Raw genomic sequence first — 26,294 nt, forward strand, 5'->3', positions numbered from 1 at the left:
GCCTTACAAATAGCTGAGAAAAGAAGAGAAACTAAAGGCACAGGAATTAAAAAAGATATACCCATTTGAATGCAGAGTTCCAAAGAATAGCAAGGAGAGAGAAGGAAACCTTCCTCAGTGATCAATGCAAGGAAATAGAGGAAAACAATACAATGGAAAGGACTAGAGATCTCTTTGAGAAAATTAGAGATACAAAGGGAATATTTCATGCAAAGATGGGCACAATAAAGGAGAGAAAAGATATGGACCTAACAGAAGCAGAAGATATTAAGAAGAGGTGGCAAGAATACACAGAAGAACTATACAAAAAAGATCTTAATGACCCAGATAACCATGGTTGTGTGATCACTCACCTAGAGCCAGACATCCTGGAGTCTGAAGTCAAGTAGGCCATAGGAAGCATCACTATGAACAAAGCTAGTGAAGGTGATGGAATTCCAGTTAAGCTATTTCAAATCTTAAAAGATGATGCTGTGAAAGTGCTGCACTCAATATGACAGCCAATCTGGAAAACACAGAAGTGGCTGGAAAAGGTTAGTTTTCATTCCAATTTCTAAGAAAGTCAATGCCAATAATTGTTCAAACTACCACACAGTTGCACTCATCTCACATACTAGCAAAGTAATGCTCAAAATTCTCCAAGATAGGCTTCAACAGTATGTGAACTGTGAACTTCCAGTTGTTCAAGCTGGATTTAGAAAAGGCGGAGGAACCAGAGATCAAATTGTTAGGTAGTTAGAATAAGAAAAAAGAGTCAAGAATGGCGGTGGCTGAAAGACATGGGAAATGCCCACAAAAAAAGAACAAAGGAAGGTCAGAGGACCTGGGTGAGGACCTCAGGTAAAACAAACAGCCTTCTGGCTATCACAATTGACATAGGGTAGGCTAATGGGGAGGAGAAAAGACATATGAAAAGAGGAGCCAGAATTGGGCCATCAGCTTTTCTTCTCTTAGCATCTTTTGGGTCTGCCCCCCCTCATGCCTCCAGGATGTATTTTTCTTTGCTTTCTAAATAAAACTGAGCTGTAACACTGGTCCATCTGAGGGCTGTAACACTGGTCCATGCATCCATTCAAATTTTTGTTGTAATGAGACAGAACCGAGGAAATTACAAACTCCTCCAACATAATTGCCAATATCCGTTGGATCATAGAAAAAGCAAGAGAGTTCCAGAAAAATATCTACTTCTGCTTTATTGACGACCCCAAATCCTTTGACTGTGTGGATCACAACACAAACTGTGAAAAATTCTAAAAGAGATTGGAATAGCAGAGCACCTGACCTGTCTCCTGAGAAATCTATATGCAGGTCAGGAAGCAACAGTTAGAACTGGACATGGAACAACAGACTGCTTCCAAATCAGGAAAGGAGCATATCAGGGCTGCATATTGTCACTTTGCTTACTTAACTTATATGCAGAGAACATCTTGTGAAATGCCTGGATGGATGAAGCATAAGCTGGCATCAAGATTGCCAACAGAAATATCAATAACCTCAGAATTTCAGATGACACCACCTTTATGGCAGAAGGCAAAGAACTAAAGAGCCTCTTGATGAAAGTGAAAGAGGAGAGTGAAAAGGCATACACACTGAGGAAACCAGAATTGAAAGAGACACATGTACCCCAATGTTCATCACAGCACTGTTTATAATAGCCAGGTCATGGAAGAAACCTAGATGTCCATCAGCAGATGACTGGATAAGAAAGCTGTGGTACATATACACAATGGAGTATTACTCAGCCATTAAAAGGAATACATTTGAATCAGTTCTAATGAGGTGGATGAAACTGGAGCCTATTATACAGAGTGAAGTAATCCAGAAAGAAAAACATTAATAGAGTATAATAACGCATATATATGAAATTTAAAAAGATGGTAACAATAACTCTGTATGCGAGACAGCAAAAGAGACACAGATGTATAGAACAGTCTTTTGGACTCTGTGGGAGAGGGTGAGGGTGGAATGATATGGGAGAGTGGCATTGAAACATGTAAATTATCATATGTGAAACGAATTGCCAGTCCAGGTTCAATTTATGATACAGGGTGTTCACTGCTGGTGCATTGGATGACCTAGAGGGATGGGATGGGGAGGGAGGTGGGAGGGGGTTCAGGATGGGGAACATGTGTACCCACATGGAGGATTCAAGTCAATGTATGGCAAAATCAATACAATATTGTAAATTAAAATAATAAAACAAAAAACTTAACATTCAGAAAACTAAGATCATGGCATCCAGTCCCATCACTTCATGGCAAATAAATGGGGAAACAGTGGAAACAGTGGCTGACTTTATTTTGGGGGGCTCCAAAATCACTGCAGATGGTGACTGCAGCCATGAAATTAAAAGACACTTGTTCCTTGAAAGAGCATATGCTCCTTGACAGCATATTAAAGAGCAGAGGTATTACTTTGCCAACAAGGTCCCTTTAGTCAAAGCTATGGTTTTTCCAGTAGACATGTATGGATGTGAGATTTGGACTATAAAGAAAGCTGAGTGCTGAAGAATTGATGCTTTTAAACTGTGCTGTTGGAGAAGACTCTTGAGAGTCCTTTGGATTGCAAGGAGATCCAACCAGTCTATCCTAAAGGAAATCAGTCCTGAATATTAATAGGAAGGACTGATGCTGAAGCTGAAACTCCAATACTTTGGCCACCTGATGGGAAGAACTAACTAGAAAAGACCCTGTTTCTGGGAACAATCAAATGTGGGAGGAGAAGGGGATAACAGAGAATGAGATCGTTGGATGGTATCACTGACTCGATGGACATGAATTTGAGTAAGCTTCTGTAGTTTGTGCTGGACAGGGAAACCTGGTGTGCTGCAGTCCATGGGGTCTCAAAGAGTGGGACATGACTGAGAAACTGAAGTAAACTGAACTGAAGTAATGTGGTCTGTTATTCCCATCTCTTGAAGAATTTTCCAGTTTGCTGTAATCCACATAGTCAAAGGCTTTAGTGCAGTCAATGAAGAAGAAGTAGCTGTTTTTCTGGAATTCTCTTGTTTTTTCTATGGTCCAACGGATATTGGCAATTTGATCTCTGTTTCCTCTGCCTTTTCTAAATTAAGCTAGAACGTCAAGAAGTTCTCCATTCAGGTACTGCTAAAACCTCACTTGGAGAATTTTGAATATTACTTTATTAGCATGAGAGATGAGGGCAATTGTGCAGTAGTTTGAACATTTTTTGGCATTGCCTTTCTTTGGGATTGGAATGAAAACTGACCTTTTCCAACCCTGTGGCCATTCCTGAATTTTCCAAATTTGCTGGCATAATGAGTGCAACACTTTCACAGAATCATTTTTTAGGATTTGCAATAGCTCAACTAGAATTCCATCACCTCCACTAGGTTTGTTTTTAGTGATGCTTCCTAAGGCTCACTTGACTTTGTATTCCAGGATGTCTGGCTCTAGTTGAATGATCACACCATCATGATTATCTGGGTCATGAAGATCTTTTTTGTATAGTTCTGTGTATTCTTGTCACAACTGCTTAATATCTTCTGCTTCTGTTAAATCCATACCATTTTTGCCCTTTATTGCACCCATTTTTGCATGCAATTTTCCCTTGGTATCTCTAATTTTCTTGAAGAGATCTCTAGTCTTTCCCATTATATTTTTTCCCTCTATTTCTTTGTATTGATCACTTAGGAATGCTTTCTTAACTCTTCTTGCTATTCTCCGCTTTCAGATGGATATCTTTCCTTTTCTTCTCTGGCTTTTGCTTCTCTTCTTTTCTCTGCTATTTGCAAGGCCTTCTTCAACAACCGTTTTGCCTTTTTCCATTTCTTCTTCTTGGGGATGGTTTTGATCACTGCCTCTTGTACAATGTTACAAACTACTGTCATAGTTCTGCAGGCACTCTATCTATCAGATCTAAACCTTGAATCTATTTGTCACTTTCACTGTATAGTCATAAGGGATATGATTTAGGTCATACCCGAGTGGTCTAGTGGTTTCCTGACTTCCTTTGATTTATGTCTGGATTTTGCAGTAAGAAGTTCACGATCTCAGCCACAGTCAGGTCCAGATCTTGTTTTTGCTGACTGTATAGAGTTACTCCATCTTCAGCTTCAAAGAATATAATCAATCAGATTTCAGTATTGACCATCTGGTGATGTCCAAATGTAGAGTCATCTCTTGTGTTGTTGGAAGAGAGTGTTTGCTATTACCAGTGCATTCTCTGGGCAAAACTCTTGTTAGCCTTTGACCTGCTTCATTTTGTACTCAAGGCCAAACATGAGTATTACTCCAGGTATCTCTTGACTCCCTACTTTTGCATTCCAGTTCCCTATGATGAAAAGGACATGTTTTATTTTATTCTATTTTATTTCTTTGATGTTAGTTCTAGAAAGTCTTGTAGGTCTTCATAGAATTGTTAAACTTCAGCTTCTTCAGCATTAGTGGTTGAGGCATAGACTTGGATTTACTGTGATGTTGAATGGTTAGCCTTGGAAATGAACAGAGGCCATTTGGTCACTTTTGAGATTGTGCCCAAGAACTGCATTTTGGACTCTTTTGTTGCGATGGCTACTGCATTTCTTCTATGGGATTCTTGCCCACAGTAGTAGACATAATGGTCATGTGAATTAGATTCACCCATTCCAGTCTATTTTAGTTCACTGATTCCTAAAATATCAATGTTCACTCTTGCCATCTCCTGCTTGACCACTTCCAATTTACCCTGATTCATGGACCTAACATTCCAGGTTCCTATGAGATATTGTTCTTTACAGCATCAGACTTTACTTCCATTGCCAGTCATCTCCACAACTGGGTATTGTTTTTCTCTTTGGCTCAGCATCTTCCTTCTTTCGGGTGCTCTTTCTCCACTCTTCTCCAGTAGCATATTGGGAAACTACCGACCTGGGGAGTTCATCTTTCAGTGTCATATCTTTTTGCCTTTTCATACTGTTCATGGGGTTTTCAAGGCAAGAATACTGAAGTCGCCAGTATTCCAGTGGGCCACATTTTGTCAGAATTCCCCACCATGACCTGTCTATCTTGGGTGGCCCTACATGGCATGTCTCATAGTTTCATTGAGTTAGACAAGACTGTAATCCAAATAATCAGTTTGGTTAGTTTTCTGTAATTGTGTTTTCCATTATGTTTGCCTTCTGATGAATAAGGATAAAAGGCTTGTGGAAGCTTCCTGATGGGAAGGACTAGTTGTGGGTCTAGTTGTCAGACTAACCTGGGTTTTGCTCTGATGGGCAGGGCCACATTCAGTAAATCTTTAATCTAGCTTTCTGTTGATGGGTGGGGTTGTGTTCCCCCCCTGTAGTTTGTTCTGAGGGCAAACTACAGAAGAGGTAATGGCAGTAATGGTGCCCTCCTTCAAAGGGCTTGTGTAAGAATTGTTGTATTTAGTGCCCCGATCCCATGGCAGCCACTGTCGACCCATGCTTCAGCCAGAGCCTCCTGGACACTCACAGGCAACTCTGGGTTAGTCTCTTATGGGGTCACTGCTCCTTTCTCCTGGGTCCTGGTGTGCACAAGGTTTTACTTTAGCCCTCCTAGCTTCTATGGCAGGTATGTGGTTTGATTCTAAACACGATTTCACCCCTCCTATTGTCTTGTTGGGGCTTCTCCTTTTCTCTTGGATGTGTGGTATCTTTTTTTGGTGGGATCCAGCATTTTCCTATGAATGGTTGTTCAGCAGTTAGTTGCAATTTTGGAGTTCTCACAGGAGAAGATGAGCACACATCCTTATACTCTCCATCAGCTGTGTGACTTGGAGAACACAAACCATGGTCAAAAGTAAAAATTAGGATGTGACCAAGGAGTACCCCCACATGGGCGAGTGCCTCAGGAATGAGTGCCTGTGACCTGGGAGCAGAAAGAAAGTCATCTGCAGGGGTCAAGTGAGAATAGAAGATCAAGGGATGGTAAATGTCCAGACTAGCACATAGGAGGAATGGGTTCAGGGACCTGGGCCTCAGCTGCTGCACACCTGATGAGCAGGTGACTGGCTTTAAGGATGATTTAAACACAATAAACAATAGCATCCTTTTACCCAACAATAGAACAATTACTTCAATTCAGTTAAGTAATCTGAGAGGTTTATGAAACTATAAAGTCATAAAGCATACACTTAATGTCTCCTCTTCTAATTTTTAGTTTTTGATACTTTTACTTTGCCACAATTGTCACAATGTGAACACATTTTAAAATATAGTCATTTCTGAGGCTGACCAGAGAGCAGGCACTTTCTAGATAACTTGAAAATTATTCAAAGATAAGCAATAAAATGTGGATTCAAGGTGGGAAACAATGGCAGGTTTTGACAGACTTTTATGTGTATGTCTAATATGACCAAATTGCCAACATCTGCTGGTTCATCAAAAAAGGAAGAGAGTTCCAGAAAAACATCTGTTTCTGCTTTATTGACATTGCCAAAGCCTTTGACTATGTGGATCACAATGAACTGTGGAAAATTCTGAAAGAGATGGGAATACCAGACCACCTGACCTGCCTCTTGAAAACCTATATGCAGGTCAGGAAGCAACAGTTAGAACTGGACATGGAACAACAGACTGGTTCCAAATAGGAAAAGGAGTATGTCAAGGCTGTATATTGTCACTCTGCTTATTTAACATATGCAGAGTACATCATGAGAAATGCTGGGCTGGAAGAAGCACAAGCTGGAATCAAGATTGCTGGGAGAAAGATCAATAACTTCAGATATGCAGATGACACCACCCTTATGGCAGAAAGTGAAGAGGAATTAAAAAGCCTCTTGATGAAAGTGAAAGTGGAAAGTGAAAAAGGTGGCTTAAAGCTCAACATTCAGAAAATGAAGATCATGGCATCTGGTCCCAACATGTCATGGGAAATAGATGGGGAAACAGTGGAAATAGTGTCAGACTTTATTTTCCTGGGCTCCAAAATCACTACAGATGGTGACTGCAGCCATGAAATTAAAAGATGCTTACTCCTTGGAAGGAACGTTATGATCAACCTAGATAGCATATTCAAAAGCAGAGATAATACTTTGCCAACAAAGGTCCATCTAGTCAAGGTTATAGTTTTTCCTGTGGTCATGTATGGATGTGAGAGTTGGACTGTGAAGAAGGCTGAGAGCCAAAGAATTGATGCTTTTGAACTGTAGTGTTGGAGAAGAGTCTTGAGAGTCCCTTGGACTGCAAGGAAATCCAACCATTCCATCCTAAAGGAGATCAGTCTTGGGTGTTCATTGGAAGGACTGATGTTGAAGCTGAAACTCCAAAACTTTGTCCACCTCATGTGACGCATTGGAAAAGACCCTGATGCTGGGAGGGATTGGGGACAGGAGGAGAAGGGGATGACAGAGGGTGAGATGACTGGATGGCATCGCCGACTCAATGGACATGAGTTTGGGTAAACTCCGGGAGTTGGTGATGAACAGGAAGGCCTGGCGTGCTCCGATTCATGGGATCGCAAAGAGTCAGACACGACTGAGCGACTGAACTGAACTAACTGAATATGTCTTATGATAATGTTTCTTGAGAATATGCCCTTAAGAATAATAATGCTTGTTGTAATTTGAAGATTTTATTTTCACTAAGAATAGATGTGAAAATATGACCATAATATCAATACAAATGCACATTAAATGTAATTACATTTTTATTGTGATTGAGGACTGGGCAATTTTTTGCCTTTTAAAGATACATGTCAGGGTTAGAAAATGCAGCAGATTCTAAATCATTTTTTAAGGATTTGAAATAGCTCAACTGGAATTTCATCACCTCCTCTAGCTTTGTTCGTAGTGATGCTTCCTAAGGCCCACTTGACTTTGATCTTACCATCATGGTAATCTGGGTCATGAAGATCTTTATTGTATAGTTCTTCTGTGTATTCTTGCCACCTCTGCTTAATATCTTCTGCTTCTGTTAGGTCCATACCATTTTTGTCTTTTATTGTGCCCATCTTTGCATGAAATGTTCCCTTGGTATCTCTAATTTTCTTGAGGAGATCTCTAGTCCTTCCCATTGTATTGTTTTCCTCTATTTCCTTGCATTGATCTTTGAGGAAGGTTTTCTTATCTCTTCTTGCTATTCTGTGGAACTCTGCATTTGAATGAGTATATCTTTCCCTTTCTCCTTTGCCTTTCACTTCTTTTCCTTTCTCAGCTATTTGTAAAGCCTCATAAGACACCCATTTTGCCTTTTTGTATTTCTTTTTCTTGGGGATAGTCTTGATCCCTGCCTCCTGTGTAATGTCATGAACCTCTGTCCATAGTTCTTCAGGCACTCTGTTATCAGATCTAACGCCTTGAATCTATTTGTCACTTCCTCTGTATAATCATAAGTGAATTGATCTAGGTCATATCTGAATGGTCTAATGGTTTCCCTTACTTTCTTGCAATTAAGTCTGAGTTTGGAAATAAGGAGCTCATGATCTGAGCCACAATCAGCTCCTGCTCTTTTTTATGCTGACTGCATAGAGCTTCTCCGTCTTTGGCTGCAAAGAACATAATCAATCTGAATTTGGTATTGATCATCTGGTGATGTACATGTGTAGAGTCTTCTCTTGTGTTATTGGAAGAGGGCATTTTCTATGAGCAGTGCATTGTCTTGGCAAATCTCTGCTAGCTTTTGCCCTGCTTCGTTTTGTACTTCAAGGCCAAATTTCCCTGATACTCCAGGTAACTCTTGACTTCTTACTTTTGCATTCCATTCCCCCATAATGAATAGGATAACTTTTTTTGGGTATTAGTTCTATAAGGTTTTGTAGGTCTTCATAGAACCTACAAAGAGCTGAAGTTTGACTTCAGTTTCTTCAGCATTACTGGTCAGGGCATAGATTTGGATTACTGTGATATTGAATGGCTTGTCTTGGAAATGAACAGAGATCATTCTGTTGTTTTTGAGATTGCATCCAAGTACTGCATTTTGGACTCTTTTGTTGAGTATGATGGCTATTCCATTTCTTCTAAGGGATTCTTGTCCACAGTAGTAGATAAAATAGTCATCTGAGTTAAATTCAGGTATTCCAGTCCATTTTGGTTCACTGATTCCTAAAATGTCAATGTTCACTCCTGCCATCTCCTGTTTGACCACTTCCAATTTGCCTTGATTCATGGACCTAACATTCCAGGTTCCTATGCAATATTGTTCTTTACAGCATTGGACTTTACTTCCATCACCTGTCGCATCCACAACTGGGTGTTATTGAGGAATATGGCAGAGGAATAGAATGGGAAGACTACTTTCTCCCCCAGAAATTCATCAAATATTTGCATGCTGAGCAGCTATTTTCAACATAAAAGCATGAAGAAAACATGATTAGTTATCATTTTTCTTCTGTGACAAATTTCAGTTTTAGACATTGGCTGTTAATTTACTGCAATTAAAAATGAGGACATATATATCTCTGCTCAGTTCACCTGAACTATAAATATGCGTGCATGGTCAGTTGCCTAGTTGTATCCTCTAGCCTGCCAGGCTCCTCTCTCCTGGCTTGCCATGTGATTTCTCAGGCAAGAATATTGGAGTGGGTTTCCATTTCCTTCTTTCAGGGATCTTCCAGACCCAGGAATTGAACCCAAGTCTTCTGTGTCTCCTACATTGGAAGGTGGATTTTTTAACACTGAGCCACCTGGGAAGCCCTTAACTATAAATATGGATTGCTTATTAGAAAACATTTTCACAGTTGCCAAGAACTCGTCTCCATTTTTATAACTATAAAGATTAGAGTTTTTCATATTTATTGTATATTTTAACAGTCAATGAGCATAATCAGTGCTTTTTAGTATATTTTCCTATTCCTGAGTTCTTTACTTTGATTCATCTCCAGGTTGGCTAGATTTCATTATCAAGAATGGGTTTGTTTCTTTTCAAGAAGGGTTTATATGCACTATATTTCTTGGATTAGTAAAAGCCTAAATATCTTTCTGCTATCTCTTACTTGAAAGAGATTCTTGGAGCATATTCTCTTTCATCAGAACTTTGTAGATGTTTTTGTATAATCTTCTTTCACAAAATCTTATTAGAAGGAAATCTGAGGCCAGCCTGAATTCTTGTCATTTCTAGATTACTTTAGTAGTTAGCTTCCCTTGGATTTCTTTAGAATTCTTTCTTATTATATTTCAGCAAATTTACCTGTATATTCCAATCACTCTATGTATTGTTTTGTCCTCATATAGAGGTTATATTTTGATCCACAGTCTCAAATATTCCTGTTTTGGAGAAGTTAAAACATACTTTCTTCTAAGTTCTTGTACAAGAATAATTCTTTTAACATTTCTAAATACACTTTTTGTTCTAATCTTCTAGACATAATTTGTGTGTTTATCAGATCCTTTTCAACTATCTTTCAGATTTATCATATTTGATCCTATTATTTATTTATTTATTTTTGCTATTTTATGTCTTGATTATGTGTCTGTTACATTGGTCTGGTCTTCCATACACATGAAACTTTCTCAGTCCAATATTTTCAATTTTTTTTTTTTTTTACAGAAAATTCAATACACAATGTAGAAATTTTTTTTTACAGAAAATTTCTTTTTACAGAAAATTCAATACACAATGTAGAAAGTATATTATAATGACTTAATCTTACCACTTAACTGTAATAATTAGCAACTTGTGACCTATATTCTCTATTTATACAATTTACCATCTGAGCTACTAGGAAAGACCTTTATACAATTACCAATCCAAGTTGGATTATTTGGAAGTGGCTTCATAAATCAGGAACAGCTTCATAAATCTGTAACCTGTGTAGTCAGACAAGTTCTTATGCTTGGAGCACCCACACTTCTTTTAATGCTTTGATACCACAGTATTAAAAATTTGTTAACAGTTTTTGAAGTATGAACCCTATAAAAAAATAGCCAGTCCTTATCTGCATTAACTCTGATCTGAGATTTCTTGTCCATTTAAGGGCCTGTAAATTACCTCAGAGTAAGATTTAGTCCTTTTAGAGAGAGTTATGATGAGTTTATTGCTAATGGTAACAAGGAATTTGGAAAATATTATAGGATTTCAATTTGTCATATCTTCACACACACTATCTTTATTTTTAACTTGTGCCCTAAAATGAGGGACAAAATTAAATATACTTAAAAATTAGGAGGGAAAAGATGATATATAGTTTAAATTATCTTGAATTATAATTCAATCATGTTGAATTATCTAGTTTACATTCTGACATCATCAGTTATCTGACTCTCAGCAAATCATCCCCTCTTGTTCTATACCCACATTCATATTCATAAATTGAGAAGCATAATTTATATCACATAAGGTTTTTAGAAGACATGGTATATAAACTGTCTTGAACAGTGCAGCCTTTCAGTAAATGTATGAACTTTTTCATCTCTCTCTCTCTTTTATTATTTTGGTCTTTTCATCATAGGAAATGTTTTGTGGTTCAGATATTTCAATTATTAAAAAGGATAGGACTTTTTAACAGACGCTGAACATGAAATAGATTTGGGGGATGTTACTATATGCTGTGTTAGTGACAGAAAAGTAGTAGTGAAAGAATTCTTCTCTCAGTTGTTTCCTCCTCCTTGTGACCCCGTGGACTGTAGCCTGCCAGGCTCCTCTGTCCATGGGATTCTCCAGGCAAGAATACTGGAGTGGGCTGCCACTTCCTTCTCCAGGGATCCTCCCCACCCAGGGATCAAACCTGTGTCTCATACATTGCAGGCAGATTCTTTGCCATCTGAGCCACCAGGGAAGCCCCATTAGTGGCAGAAAACAACAGTAATTAAAGAGGAATATGTGTATGAGGAAGAAGTGCTCTAGAGTATTTTCCCATCCTTTCCCTTTTCTCCTACTCTAATCAAACACTGAACTGAGAAGCCAGAAAAGAACAAGAATAAACTGAGAAAGCAGAATACTGAAGTAAATGGTTATATATGTTTTACAGGTTATAAGAAAAACTCACTTTGGCTAATATAAGCAGAAAAGCACATCACTATTGGAAAGACATTTAAAGTTTATAGTATCTTATACAAGATTAACAAGTTAGTCCCAGAAAATAGTCAGGAAGCAAAAGAAACTTTCCAATGTACAGTCAAGGTCATGAGATAAGAAGAATTTGCTGAAGATGACATTTCTGGCACATATTATCAATGCTAATTTTGAATTCTTCTGTTAGGAAGCATTCAAAACCAAGACTATGACACAGTCACTAGCAAAAATAATTATCTTTCTATATGTGTGCTTAGTCATGTTTGACTGAGCTACATTGATCTGAAACAAAATAATATTTCCAATCATTCATTCTTATGGATATATACAGATGGGATATATTGCTTTCCTATAATAATTAATATTGTTGTTGTTTAGTCACTAAGTTGTGTCTGATCTGTGACCTTATGGACTGTAGCTCTCCAGGCTCCTCTGTCCATGGGATTTGCCAGGCAAGAATACTGGAGGGGGTTGCCATTCCCTTCTCCAGGGGACATTCCCAACTGGGGATCAAATGTGCGAAAATGAACTAAAATATTTCCCTATATATTCCTATCTACTTGTTATGTGCATCAAAATAACTATCCTTTTATAAAATGAGTAAGAATATTAATCTACATCTATCCATCTACTTGTGTGCATGCATAAGTATACATATATGCATATGTGTGTAAGAATATACATGTTTTAAAATATATGATAGAAGATGAATCAAAATATTAATGGATTTTATCCTTAAATGTTAGAATTTCTTCTTTATTCAGTATATTTCTCCACAGTGCTAAACTATTTATAACAAATGGGTAGTACCTACAATTATAACATCAAGGACATTCATTTCACTGTAGAGAAAGATAATTTATGGCCCTAAAATTGGCTACTTTTGACAAGAACTAAACATACTGATCACATGTGAAAGTTAGCAATGACAATAACTTATTTCATAAGTGGCTGAAAATTATGGGTCAACAGAGTGTAATTCCACATTAGATATAACTTAGAATGATTTATGGTTGAAGAACAAAGATGAAAATGAATTTTTCCAATTGTTTTCATGGGTAGAAAAATAAAACTGTTCTGATGTAAGAGGTCAAGAAAATTGGGGACTCTAAAGGCAGGTAGAACTTGTAGGATAGTCTAATTAGCTTTTTTAGGAGATTCTGGGAACTCGGTAGTCTTCCCAGTTAGCCTCCCTTTGTCACCTTCCCAAAGCCCTTCATACAATGGCTAATACTTGTTGCTCATATTACATTAGCCAGAGTCCAGTTTTTCTCTAAGGAACTCACTTTCTAGTGATTTCTACCTTAAAAATGGTGGGCTGATCTAGTTCTCTGAAAAATGGTAATTTGATAGAGACTGCAATGAACCTGTAGTTTGCTAGACTCCATATGTGCTCTGCTGCTGCTGCTGCTAAGTCGCGTCAGTCGTGTCCAATTCTCTGTGACCCTATAAACTGTAGCCCACCAGGCTCCTCTGCCCATGGAATTTTCCAGGCAAGAATAATGGAGTTGGTTGTCATTTCCTACTCCAGGGGATCTTCCCAACCCAGGGATTGAACCCGAATATCTTAAGTCTTCTCAATTGGCAGGCGGACCCTTTACCACTGGTGCCACCTGGGAAGCCCAATTCTGAGAAAGAAAAACAGAGCTGGAGGAATCAGACTCTCTGACATCAGATTATGGAGAAAATGTAGTCTCTTCAATAAGTGATGCAGGGAAAATTGGAGAGCTACAGATAAAAGGAAGCAATTAGAACACTCCCTAATACCATACACAAAAATAAACTCAAAATGGAATAAAGACCTAAATGTAAGATCAGATACTATAAAACTCCTAGAGGAAACATAGAACACTCTTTGACATAAAATGCCAACAATACATTTTTGGATCTGTGTCCAAGAGTAATGGAAATAAAAACAAAAATAAACAAATGGGACCTAATTATAAGCTTTTGCACAGCAAAGGCAGCCATAAACAAAATGAAAAGACAATCTACAGGAGAAAATATTTGCAAATGAGATGACCGACAAATCATTAATCTCCCAAACAGACGAACACCACATGCAGCTCAACCCAATCAAAAAATGGGCAGTGGAGGCAGAGAATTCCTACTGCAGATGCAAGACCATGGCAGAGCATAGTTGGCTCCAGTAGCAATGTCTGGAACAAAGAGAATATGTAGAATGAATACAAGATGTCTACACACATGTACATCTGACTTACTGTGATGATCAAACTATATCAAAGTTACCTCTCTGTGTGCCTATGACCAATCTTAGCTGTTAAGGACTGTAAAAAGAGGGACATGGGATGCATTGGCATTATGTGTCCCCTGAAATGATGCATTGAATAGAAGACAATGTTACTTCTGTGACATTTCTACCAAAAGTCATAACCTAAATTTAATCCTGAAAATCATGTGACAAACCCAAAACAAAATTTATGGCCTATACTCCTAAAAATATTCATTGGATGGACTGATGCAGAAGCTGAAGCTCTGATACTTTGGCCACATGATTCGAAGAGCTGACTCTTTAGAAAAGACTATCCAACCATCTCATCCTCTGTCATCCCTTTCTACTCCTGCCTTCAATCTTTCCCAACATCAGGGTCTTTTCCAATGAGTCAGCTCATTAGCACATCAGTGCTAATTTCCTTATGTTAATCACTGTCCTATGGTTGGATAAAGAATGTTCTTGGTTTTAGGAAATACACACTGAAATATTTAAGAATAATGGAACATCATGGCTGAAAGTCTCAAAGAATAAATGATGATAAAATGTTAATATTTGAGGAAAAAATGGGCAGAAGATCTATAGATACATTGCTCCTAAAAAGACAGAGAGATGGCCAGAAGTCACATGAAAAAAGTGCTCAACACTGCTATTTATTAGAGAAATTCAAATCAAAACTACAATGAGATATCATTTCAGATCAATAAGAACAGCCATCATTAAAAAATTACAAATAACAGATGCTGGAGAAGGTGTGGAGTAAACAGAACCTTCTTGCACTGTTGACAGGAATGTGAATTGGTGTAGCAACTTGGAGAATAGTGTGAAGACTCCTTATAAACTAAAAACATAGCTACCACATGATCCTGCAATTCTACTCCTAGGCATTTATCTGGGACACATAATAATTTGAAAAGATGCATGCACCTCTATGTTCATAGCAACATTGTTTACAATAGCTGAGACACAGAAACAATCTTAATGTCTGTCTATAGATGAATGGCTAAAGAAGATGTGGCATATATAAATATACATATTCAGTTCAGTTCAGTCACTCAGTCGTGTCCGACTCTTTGTGACCCCATGAACCGCAGCAAGCCAGGCCTTCCTGTCCATCACCAACTCCCGGAGTTTGCTCAAACTCACGTCCATTGAGTCGGTGATGCAATCCAACCATTTCAGCCTCTGTCGTCCCCTTCTCCTCCTGCCCTCAATCTTTCCCATGATCCGGGTCTTTTCAAATGAGTCAGCTCTTCCCATCAGGTGGCCAAAGTATTGGAGTTTCATCTTCAACATCAGTCCTTCCAATGAACATCCAGGACTGATCTCCTTTAGGCTGGCCTGGTTGGATCTCCTTTCAGTCCAAGGGACTCTCAAGAGTCTTCTCCAACACCACAGTTCAAAAGCATCAATTCTTCTGTGCTCAGCTTTCTTATAATTACTGAGCCATTAAAAAGAATGAAATAATGTCGTTTGCATCAACATGGGTGGATCTAGAGATGATCACACTAAGTGAAAAGTTAGACAGAAAAAGACAAATCGTATATCATATCACTTATATGCAGATTCTTTAAAAATTATACCAATGAACACTTTCACAAAACAGAAATAAACTCACAGACATAGAGAACAAACTTATGGTACCAAAGAGGAAAGCGGAAAAGGAACAAATTGGGAGTTTGAGATTAGCAGACACACACATCAGACATATTATTTTATATAATATATATATGTTATAAATATATATATTTTATAAATATTTATTGGAGAAGGAATGGCAACCCACTCCAGTATTCTTGCCTGGAGAATCCCATGGACAGAATAGACTGACAAGTTACAGTCTATGGGGTAGCAAGAGTCAGATATGACTGAGCGACTAAGCATAAATATATATTTATATTTGTATGTTATATATATATATTTATAAATAAAATAGATAACCACAAGTATCTGTTGCATAGCACAGGAAAGTATACTCAGCATTTGTAATAACCTATAAAGGGAAAGATTCTGAAAAGAAATATGTGTATATCTGAATCATTTGCTAAGCACCTAAAATGAGCACAACATTATAAAACAACTCTAGTATAAAGTGTTAGTTGCTCAGTTCTGTCTGACTCTTTGTAGTCCATGGACTGTAGCTCACCAGGCTCCTCTATCCATGGAAATTTCTAGGCAAGAATACTGGAGTGGGTTGCCGTTCCCTCCTCCAGGGGATCTTCCCAACTCAGGGATCAAACCCAGGTTTTTCTGCATTGCGAGTGGATTCTTTACCATCTGAGCCATCAACTATACTTCAATTAAAAAACAAAAAAGCTTCCTGACCTACTATAAAAAAAAAAAATGTGGGCTGAGCACTGCACTGCTCTTCTGAGGAACAGTTTTGAGAGAAACATATAGTGACATTGGTCCTGTGGGAAGCAAAGGAACTTCACAAGTAATCTGAGCCTAAGGCTTTATTTGACCCATACAGATGTAACTATTCATTCCAAATCTGTGCCCCCTCATTGAGCTGAACAAGACAGAGTCCTGCTAAAAGATTCAGAGCCACAATCTTCATGGAATAATCTGCATGATTTTCTTGCCCTTAGAAACTGACAACCAAAATCCAGAGGGAATAGCAGTGGTATCTGACAGCTTCACTGGTACAGAGGAAATTTATAAGGTATAGAATCCTAAGCACATGCCACTTCTGAGGTGCTTTGGAAGTGACCCTTTTGCTCCGCATTCAAAATTCACAGAAACATCCACTACGGTATGGGTTTCTGTCTCTGAGGAGAAGGCATTCAATGTTATGTCAGCAGCCTGCAAAGAGAGACACTCAAAAGGCCCCAGGAATTTAATGGAATGTTACTTAATGTTCTCGGAAAACTTTTCCCCAGAGGAGGAGGGACTATGGAACTCACATGCAGACCTCCCACTGCAAGCCTGTGCTGCATTCTGAATGTAGCCAATGATTTTCTTTCTTGTTTCTTAATGTTTAGGCAGCAATCCATGCTACTGTATATTGATTACTGCTTCAAGTTGGTTGAGAGAAGTAAGGCACTGAGAAATTTCATTCCCAGTGGAGCTAAGCAGAGGGGCAACTCGCAGGAATAATTCTGGTTAACTACTGGCATTATTCACAGCAATATCATGCTCAGTCACTTCAGCTGTGTCCAACTTTTTCGACCCCAAGGACTGTAACCCACCAGGTTCTCTGTCCATGGGATTTCCCATGCAGGAATACTGGAGTGGGCTGCCATTTCCTTCTCCAGGAGATCTTCCCAACCCAGGGATGGAACTTAAGTTTTCTGTGTCTCCTGCATTGCAGGTAGATTCTTTACCACTGAGCTACTGGTGAAGCCCACAGCAATACTAGGATAAAAAAAGACAAGGAACAAAATGATGTAGGCAGATATGAAAAGCACTAAAAGAACTTTGATTAGCTGGGATGGTCTCTAGGTCACACTAATGTAAAGCAAAAATATCTCAAGAGTTTAAAGCAACAATATTTTATTTCTGACTCAGGACACATATCCATCATTCTACGTATTGGTTTTATTTTATCCATCCTCCTCCTGTAACACAGCCTGATAAAATGCCCACTGTGGGGAACAGCATTCATCACCATGATGGAGGAAAAGAGAGGGCCACACCTGACACATTTCACATCCCTTCAGTTCACATTCAGTGGGCTGCTCAGTCATGGGATCAGCTTCTGTGTGTCAAGTCAATGCATTTCTCATTTATGCCCAGTGAGGAGAAATGGAATATTTGAAGCAGCCTCCAGGATGACCATCTAAAGGAGCTACTTTCAACTACAATACTGTCAAATTTAAGGAAAAAAAGAAATATAAATATCTGAAATAACTGCTCTCGTTCTTTTTTTTGTTTGTTTGTTTGTTTGTTCGCTTGTTTTGCTCTTGTTTGCTTGTTGTTGTTGCTGGCCTTGCTGTGTGGCCTGCCAGGTCTTAGTTCTCTGACCAGGGATTGAATTTGGGCTCTGACAATGAAAGTGCCAAGTCCTAGACACTGGACTGGCAGAAAATCCCCTCCTTGTATTAGTTGCTTATGACAAGATCAAGCTGGAGACAGCCTAGTGTGTTATCTACAGAATAATCTATTGCTCCTGGATCAATTCAAAAGTGATGTTCTCCTATGCCAAACATTGTTCTTGTCACTAGGATATATCAGCCAACAAGAGAAGTAGAGTTTCTTGCATATTTGAGTCTTACATTTTAGTGACAGACAACAGACAACCAATGATACATTATTATCATTTATCATTTATTATTATAGTATATTATCATTATCAATTATCATTATCATCACATATACACATAGTGTGTATGTGTATTAGTTGCTCAGTTGTGTCCAACTCTTTACAACCCCATAGACTGCAGCGTGCCAGGCTCCCCTGTTTATGGGATCTCTCAGGCAAGAATACTGGAGTGGGTGGCCAATCCCTTCTACAGGGGAATCGTCCCAACCCAGGGATCAGACTTGGGTCTCCTGCATTGCAGGCAGTTTCTTTACCATCTGAGCCACCAGGGAAGCCCATTGTTTTATAAAACTAAATTATATTTCACATTATAAATGATACGAAATAAAAAGAAAAAGTGAAACAGGACTGAAAGGAACAGAGAATTTCAAGAGAAAGTGGTTGATTGTAACTTAAGATATGAGAATTAGACATTATCAGGGAGGTAAAATATGAAAAAAAATTTTTTCATTTGTATAGATGAAAAGCATTCTTGATGATACAGATAGCCAGTGCCAAACATGTAAAGTGGGAGAGGAAAAAGGAACATTAATAAAATATCAAAATGGAAGGGAAAATATGTGTGATTATAGCAGAGTCAGAAAAATGGGAAGAAAATAATTATATAGCCATACTGATAATGGAGAGGCAGCTTCTGAAGTTAATTTTAGAATATAAAAAGATGTTGGTGTTTCTTTGGGTAAAGTTTGGAGATAATTCAGGTTTTATCTGAATTACGGGTGGATGATTGATATGATCTGGCCAAAATTTCAAAGGTATCTTTGGTTACGTTCAATATATATGTAACAAAATTAAAATTAAAATAAGTCTGTTAAAAAAAAAAAAAAAGCACAAAAACAAAGGTAATGTTCTCTCTTCCATTCTGTGCAGAGATGTGTGTGCTTGAGAGAAGGACTAGTTTCTCAAAGAGAAATTATATGTTTTGTCTCCTGACTCGTCAGGGCAGAGGGATAGATGAAATAATGGTGAAACGGTGCTGAAATTGTGGTGAAAATGGAGATGGTGTTCTATTAAATTGGAGAGAATGCTCACTTCACGCTCAGGGCGAGGTGTTTCTTACTATTCTGAGGCAAGATACACATCTAATGTATTGTCAGAGTTTATGGGGTTCCTAGTAGAGTTAATACACTTGGAACTCACCAATAAGCCTAACCATAGTTGAAGGGTCAAGAAATAGTCAGTATGCAGTGTCACTTCTACCACACTTTTGCAGCTTGTGAAACATCAATGACACAGCCACTGCTGCAAGGCATGTAAAAACTACTGCTCTGAAGAAATATGTCCAAGTAAGAAAGCCCCTTTATCTTCAGCAGAGCAGGAAGAAGGAGGCAGGATGGCAAAGAGCCTACTGAGAAACACAGTGCTCTAGAAGTCAATAACAGAATGTAACAACATAACCACTTAAATGTTGTTAAAGGAAGAGGAATAGTCAATGAGGGTAGTTGATGTTTCCAAAACAGAAACAATGCTGATGTATCAGCCTTTCAAGTTCAGTTCAGTTCAGTTCAGTTGCTCAGTCGTGTCCGACTCTTTGCGACCCCATGAATCGCAGCACACCAGGCCTCCCTGTCCATCACCAATTTCCAGAGTTCACTCAAACTCACATCCATCCAGTCAGTGATGCCCTCCAGCCATCGCATCCTCTGTCGTCCCCTTTTCCTCCTGCCCCCAATCCCTCCCAGCATCAGAGTCTTTTCCAATGAGTTAACTCTTCGCATGAGGTGGCCAAAGTACTGGAGTTTCAGCATTAGCATCATTCCTTCCAAAGAACACCTAGGACCGATCTCCTTTAGAAGGGACTGGTTGGATCTCCTTGCAGTATTTCAAAGACATACACAAGATAAATGTTTCTTTTTAACTGAAGTCTGATGCTGCTGCTAAGTCACTTCAGTCGTGTCCAACTCTCTGTGACCCCACAGATGACAGCCCACCAGGGATTCTCCAGGCAAGAACACTGGAGTGGGTTGCCATTTCCTTCTCCAATTCATGAAAGTGAAAAGTGAAAGTGAAGTTGCTCAGTCATGTCTGACTCTTATCGACCCCAGGGACTGCAGCCTACCAGGCTCCTCCGTCCATGGGATTCTCCAGGCAAGAGTACTGGAGTGGGTTGCCATTGCCTTCTGCAAAGTCTAGTTAACTTACAAAAATGTACAGATTTCAATGGATCAGTTTATGGAGTTTTGGCAACTGTATACACCCATGAGGCAATTGATACAGATGACACCACCCTTATGGCAGAAAGTGAAGAGGAACTAAACAAAAAGTGATGAAAGTGCAAGAGGATTGTGAAAAAGTTGGCTTAAAGCTCAACATTCAGAAAACGAAGATCGTGGAATCTAGTCCCATTGCTTCATGGGAAATAGATGAGGAAACAGTGGAAACAGTCTCAAACTTTGTTTTTTTGGGCTCCAAAATGACTGCAGATGGTGATTGCAGCCATGAAATTAAAAGACGCTTAATACTTGGAAGAAAAGTTATGACCAACCTAGGTAGCATATTAAAAAGCAGAGACATTATTTTGCCAACAAAGGTCTGTCTAGTTAAGGTTATGGTTTTTCCAGTGGTCATGTATGGATGTGAGAGTTGGACTGTGAAGAAAGCTGAGCACCAAAGAATTGATGCTTTTGAACTCTGGTGTTGGAGAAGACTCTTGAGAGTCCTTTGGACTGCAAGGAAATCCAACCAGTCCATCCTAAAGGAGATCAGTCCTGGGTGTTCATTGGAAGGACTGATGTTGAAGCTGAAACTCCAATACTTTGGCCACCTCATGCAAAGAGTTGACTCATTGGAAAAGAATCTGATGCTGGGAGGGATTGGGGGGCAGGAGGAGAAGGGGACGACAGAGGATGAGATGGCTGGATGGCATCACTGATTCGATGGACATGAGTTTGGGTGAACTCCAGGAGTTGGTGATGGACAGGGAGGCCTGGTGTGCTGCGATTCATGGGGTCACGAACAGTCGGACACGGCTGAGTGACTGAACTGAACTGATGAGGCAATTATCCAAAGTAAGATATAGAATATTTCCATCACCATGCTGAGCTCCCTCACCCTTCTTTCCAGTAAACAGTCTTTCCCACCTATCTCCAAGACAGTGCATGTTCTTGCCCTATCTGTTGTCTCTGTCTCTGTCTGTTTCTGTCTGTCTGTCTCTCTCTGTCTCTCCATTCTTTCTTCCTATCTATCCATTTTCATTAGTCAATGACATTTATTTACGTTACAGAGAGTTTCAGTAGTTTGCTTCTTTTACTACTCAGCAGTACTTCATTGTATCATTGTGTCACAGGGTGTTTATCCATTTCATTGTACCGGGCATACATGAATTAGTTGAGATGATAATTTTTGTATGAGACTTTTTGTACATATGTTTGTATTTGTTATGGAAAAACACTTCGGAGTGGTAGAGTGGATCACAGTGTAGATGTGTTTATACTTTGTAACAAATGTTCCCATTTCTAGAGTTTAATAATAGGTTCAAAACTCCACATCAACTTATGCATTTTATTTTCATAAAGAGTTTTGTTGAGATAAAGAAGAATAATGAGTATTAAAAAGAAATCTTCTCCAAAGGAGGCCATTTAGTTCCTGTTATAATAAGATAGTAAAAAGGATTATTCCATTTAGCCCTCTTCTGAGGACAACTGAGGAGAGTCATCTGGTCTGAAAAAAAGGAAGAGAGCTCTGTGAGACAGTGTTTCTTGTGCAACTTGTGAAGACAGAAAGGTTTATTCCTTTTCAAGGTGGACCAGATGACTAAAAATATGTGAAAAGAAAAAGACAGCTACAAAATCCAATCAATGCCTATAGACTGTGGTTTTGGTCAGCTAAGTGAATTCCTGGCACCACCTAAGATGCTCACAGGTTTTTATTTCTTCTCTCTGGTTAAGGGATACACTTTAGTAACCCCAACTTGACACTGCTCCCAGGTCACTTGGCAGGACTTACTATGCTTGTCATCTGTGCTCTGAAATTTTCTTATCCTGATCAAAAGTGAACTATTTAGCTCTTCTGTCCATGTTTTGATTGGGTTGTTTGGTTGTTTTATTTTTTAAATATATACATATTTAAAAATATGTATATACATATACATATACATATATATATATATATATATGTCACATGTTTGGAGAAATGCAAATTAAAATTGCAATGAGATATCACCTCACACCAATCAGAATGCCCTTCATCAAAAAGTCAACAAACAGTAAATGCTGGAGAGAGTGTGGAGGAAAAGGGAACCGTCTTTCATTGTTGGTAGGAATGTAAATTGGTATAACCACTATGAAGAACAATATGGAGGTTCTTAGCAAAATTAAAATAAAGCTGCCATATGATCCAACAATTCAACTCCTGGAAATATATCTAGAGAAAACTCTAATTCATGATATATGTACTACAAAGTTCATGGCAGCACTATTTATAAGAGCCAAAACATGGAAGCAACTTATATGTCCACTAACTGATGAATGTGTAAATAAGATATACACAATGGAATGTTATTCAGTCACTAAAAAAATGAGATAATGTCATCTGCAATAATATGTGTGGACCTGGAGATTTTCATACTAAGTGAAGTAAGTCAGAGAAAAGAGAAAGACAAATATAATACAATATTGCTTATGTGTGGAATCTAAAAAGAATTATGAAAGTGAAAGTGAAGTCACTCAGTCGTGTCCAACTCTTTGCGATCCTGTGGACTGTAGCCCACCAGGCTCTTCTGTCCATGGGATTCTCCAGGCAAGAATACTGGAGTGGTTTACCATTTCCTTCTCCAGGGGATCTTCCTGATCCAGGGATTGAACCCAGGTCTCCCACTGTGCAGGCTGATGCTTTAACCTCTGAGCCACCAGGGAAGCCCATACAAATGTATTTATTTACAAAGTAGAAACAGACTCATACAGACTTACAAAAGGAATTTATGGTTTACCAAGGGGAGGGATAGAAGGAGATAGATTGGGAGTTTGGGATTAAGATATACACTGTATGTGCATGCGTGTGTGTGTGTGTTAGTCGCTCAGTCGTGCCTGTCTTTGCTACCCCATGGACTGTGGCCTGCCAGGTTCCTCTGTTAATGGAATTTTCCAGGCAAGAATACTGGAGTGGGTAGCCATTTCCTTCTCCAGGGGAACTTCCTGATGCAGAGATTGAATCCGAGTCTCCCACATTGCAGGGAGATTCTTTACCATCTGAGCCACCAGGGAGCCCCAAGATATACACACTACTATATTTAAAATAGATTATCAGCAAGGACCCACTGTACAGCACAGGGAACACTGCTCAATACTCTGTGATAACCTAAATGGGAAAATAATTTACAGAAGAATAGATACATGTATATGCATAAATGAAAGGAAAAGTGAACTATAAGGATCTTTCAGTGGCTTAGAGATTCATAATCTTCCAAACCTCCACACAGAAGGGGAGGGAGTGGACTCTGAAAGAAGTAGTGGTGGCTTGAAAGTGGGTGTTCACACACCACTGTGGTCAATGCTTCACCCTGTTATACAGAGCTCTGGTATCTGGCTGGTATTTCTGGGTCCTATAGGTAAATACACATGCTTTTGAATGAGTCTTATAATGTAGACCTTTAATTACACTGTGATTGTTTTCTAAATTACAATGCACAGCTGAATTGTTTGCTCCAGGGAAAACAGCCACTCCTGCTTGCTTACCTTCTGATTATACAGAAATAGCCAGAAGTTTGTGATAGCTGGAATGTGAATGTATTTTAGAGCCAATTGAGAAAGTTTTGTTTAAAAAATCCAGTTATAGCGAGGTAGATGAACCCAGAGCATGTTATACAGAGTGAATTAAGTCAGAAAGAGGAAAACAAATATTGTGTATTATATTAACACATATATACTGAATCTAGAAAAATGGTACTGATGAATCTGTTTACAGGGCAAGAATAGAGAGACAGACATAGAGAACAGACTCTGAACACAGTGGGGGAAGGAGAGGATGATATGAGTCAAGACAGTAGCACTGACATATATACACAATCATGTGTAAAATAGCTAGTTAGTGGGAAGCTGCTATATAGCACAGGAAGCTCAGCTCAGTGCTCTCTGAGGGCCTAGAGGGGTGGGGATGGGGGAAAGTTCAGGAGAGAAGGAACATACATATGCTGCTGCTGCTGCTAAGTCGCTTCAGTCGTGCGAAGCGACCCCAGAGACAGCAGCCCACCAGGATCCCCCGTCCCTGGGATTCTCCAGGCAAGAACACTGGAGTGGGTTCCCATTTCCGTCTCCAATGCACGAAAATGAAAAGTGAAAGTGAAGTCGCTCAGTCGTGTCCCTCTCCTAGCGACCCCATGGACTGCAGCCCACCAGGCTCCTCCATCCTTGGGATTTTCCAGGCAAGAGTACTGGAGTGGGGTGCCATCGTATACTTGTGGCTGATTTATGATGTTGTATGGAAGAAGCCAACACAATACTGTAAAGCAATTACCCTGCAATTAAAAATAAGAAAAGAATCACCACACCCCCACCCCCTGCAAGAAAAAGCATGAAAAAAATCTAGTTAACAGCTGTCTTCTCAATTTTACTTTGACAATGGAATATAGCTAATCTTAAAATTTTGATCAGGAACTGTTCTACTCAACAACTGCTTTTTTAAGAGGAAAGTTCTATTCAAACTGAAACACATGTCAGGCAAAGTTCCTGATGTTGTAGAAAATAACTTCAGAGCAAGTTAAGGTAACATCTCTTGTGTATACACTAACAAATTAGGTGCCCTAATACCACTGCTGGGCTTTTGCCAAAACAATAAAATTCAATGAGGCATCATTATTCACTTATAAGGAGAAGACATTTAACACCAGAGGGATTATTTAACAAGAGGGCACTTTAGCTCTCCAGTCTTGTATGTGTGAATGGAGCTGAATGAAAATCAAGAACATTTACTCTGCACAGCAGTTTGCAGTCATGGTTGGTTTTATTTTACAGCCATAAATACTGATCCTGAATTGAAATGGCTCTTATAAACTCATGAATGACTTTCACTTTGACAAATCTAATGGTGATAGCTCATCTTATTACCCAGCTTCTCAGTAGCCATATTTGATTTTGTCAACCACTTTTGCAAATCACTCTCCTCCTTGGCCTCTAACTCCCACACCTGTCCTTTCCCAGTGACTTAATCAAGTTCCAAGTCTCAGCCCAAGACATGGAAAACAGAACAAAGGGCAAAGATTATGTGCTTATGCTCAAAGATATGTGGGCTATTTTCAAATATCATTTTTAAAATATATATTTTATTGAAGTATAGTTGACTTACAATGTTTCAGGTGCACAGCAAGGTGATTCAGTTTTACACATATATTATTTTTGAAACTATTTTCCATCATAGATTATTAAAAGATACTGACTATAGTTCCCTATATAAACAGTAAACCCTTGTAACTTATTACATATCTATCTTTTAACTAGAAATCTACCATTCTATCATACTAAGTCAAACAAGTGGAATCAAAATATCATAATTTTCTTAGTTACACAAAAATTCATGTTTTCTAAAATATAAATACATCATATATATTTTATAAAACATGAATTTTTGCATAGTTAAAAAACAATAATGACATTTTGATCATAAAAATTAAGGTATTATAATCATAAAAATCACAGAAATGATCGTAATGACCTGATAATCATGATGGTGTGATCACTTACATAGAGCCAGACATCCTGGAGTGAGAAGCATCACTATGAACAAAGCTACTGGAAGTGATAGAATTCCAGTGAACTATTTCAAATCCTAAAAGATGATGCTGTTAAAAGTCCTGCACTCAATATGTCAGCAAATTTGGAGAACATAGGACTGGAAAAGGTCAGTTTTCATTCCAATCCCAAAGAAAGGCAATGCCAAAGAATGTTCAAGCTACT

The sequence above is a fragment of the Bos taurus genome, chromosome 8, assembly GCF_002263795.3.
Source record: "Bos taurus isolate L1 Dominette 01449 registration number 42190680 breed Hereford chromosome 8, ARS-UCD2.0, whole genome shotgun sequence".
NCBI classification, from domain to species: domain Eukaryota; kingdom Metazoa; phylum Chordata; class Mammalia; order Artiodactyla; family Bovidae; genus Bos; species Bos taurus.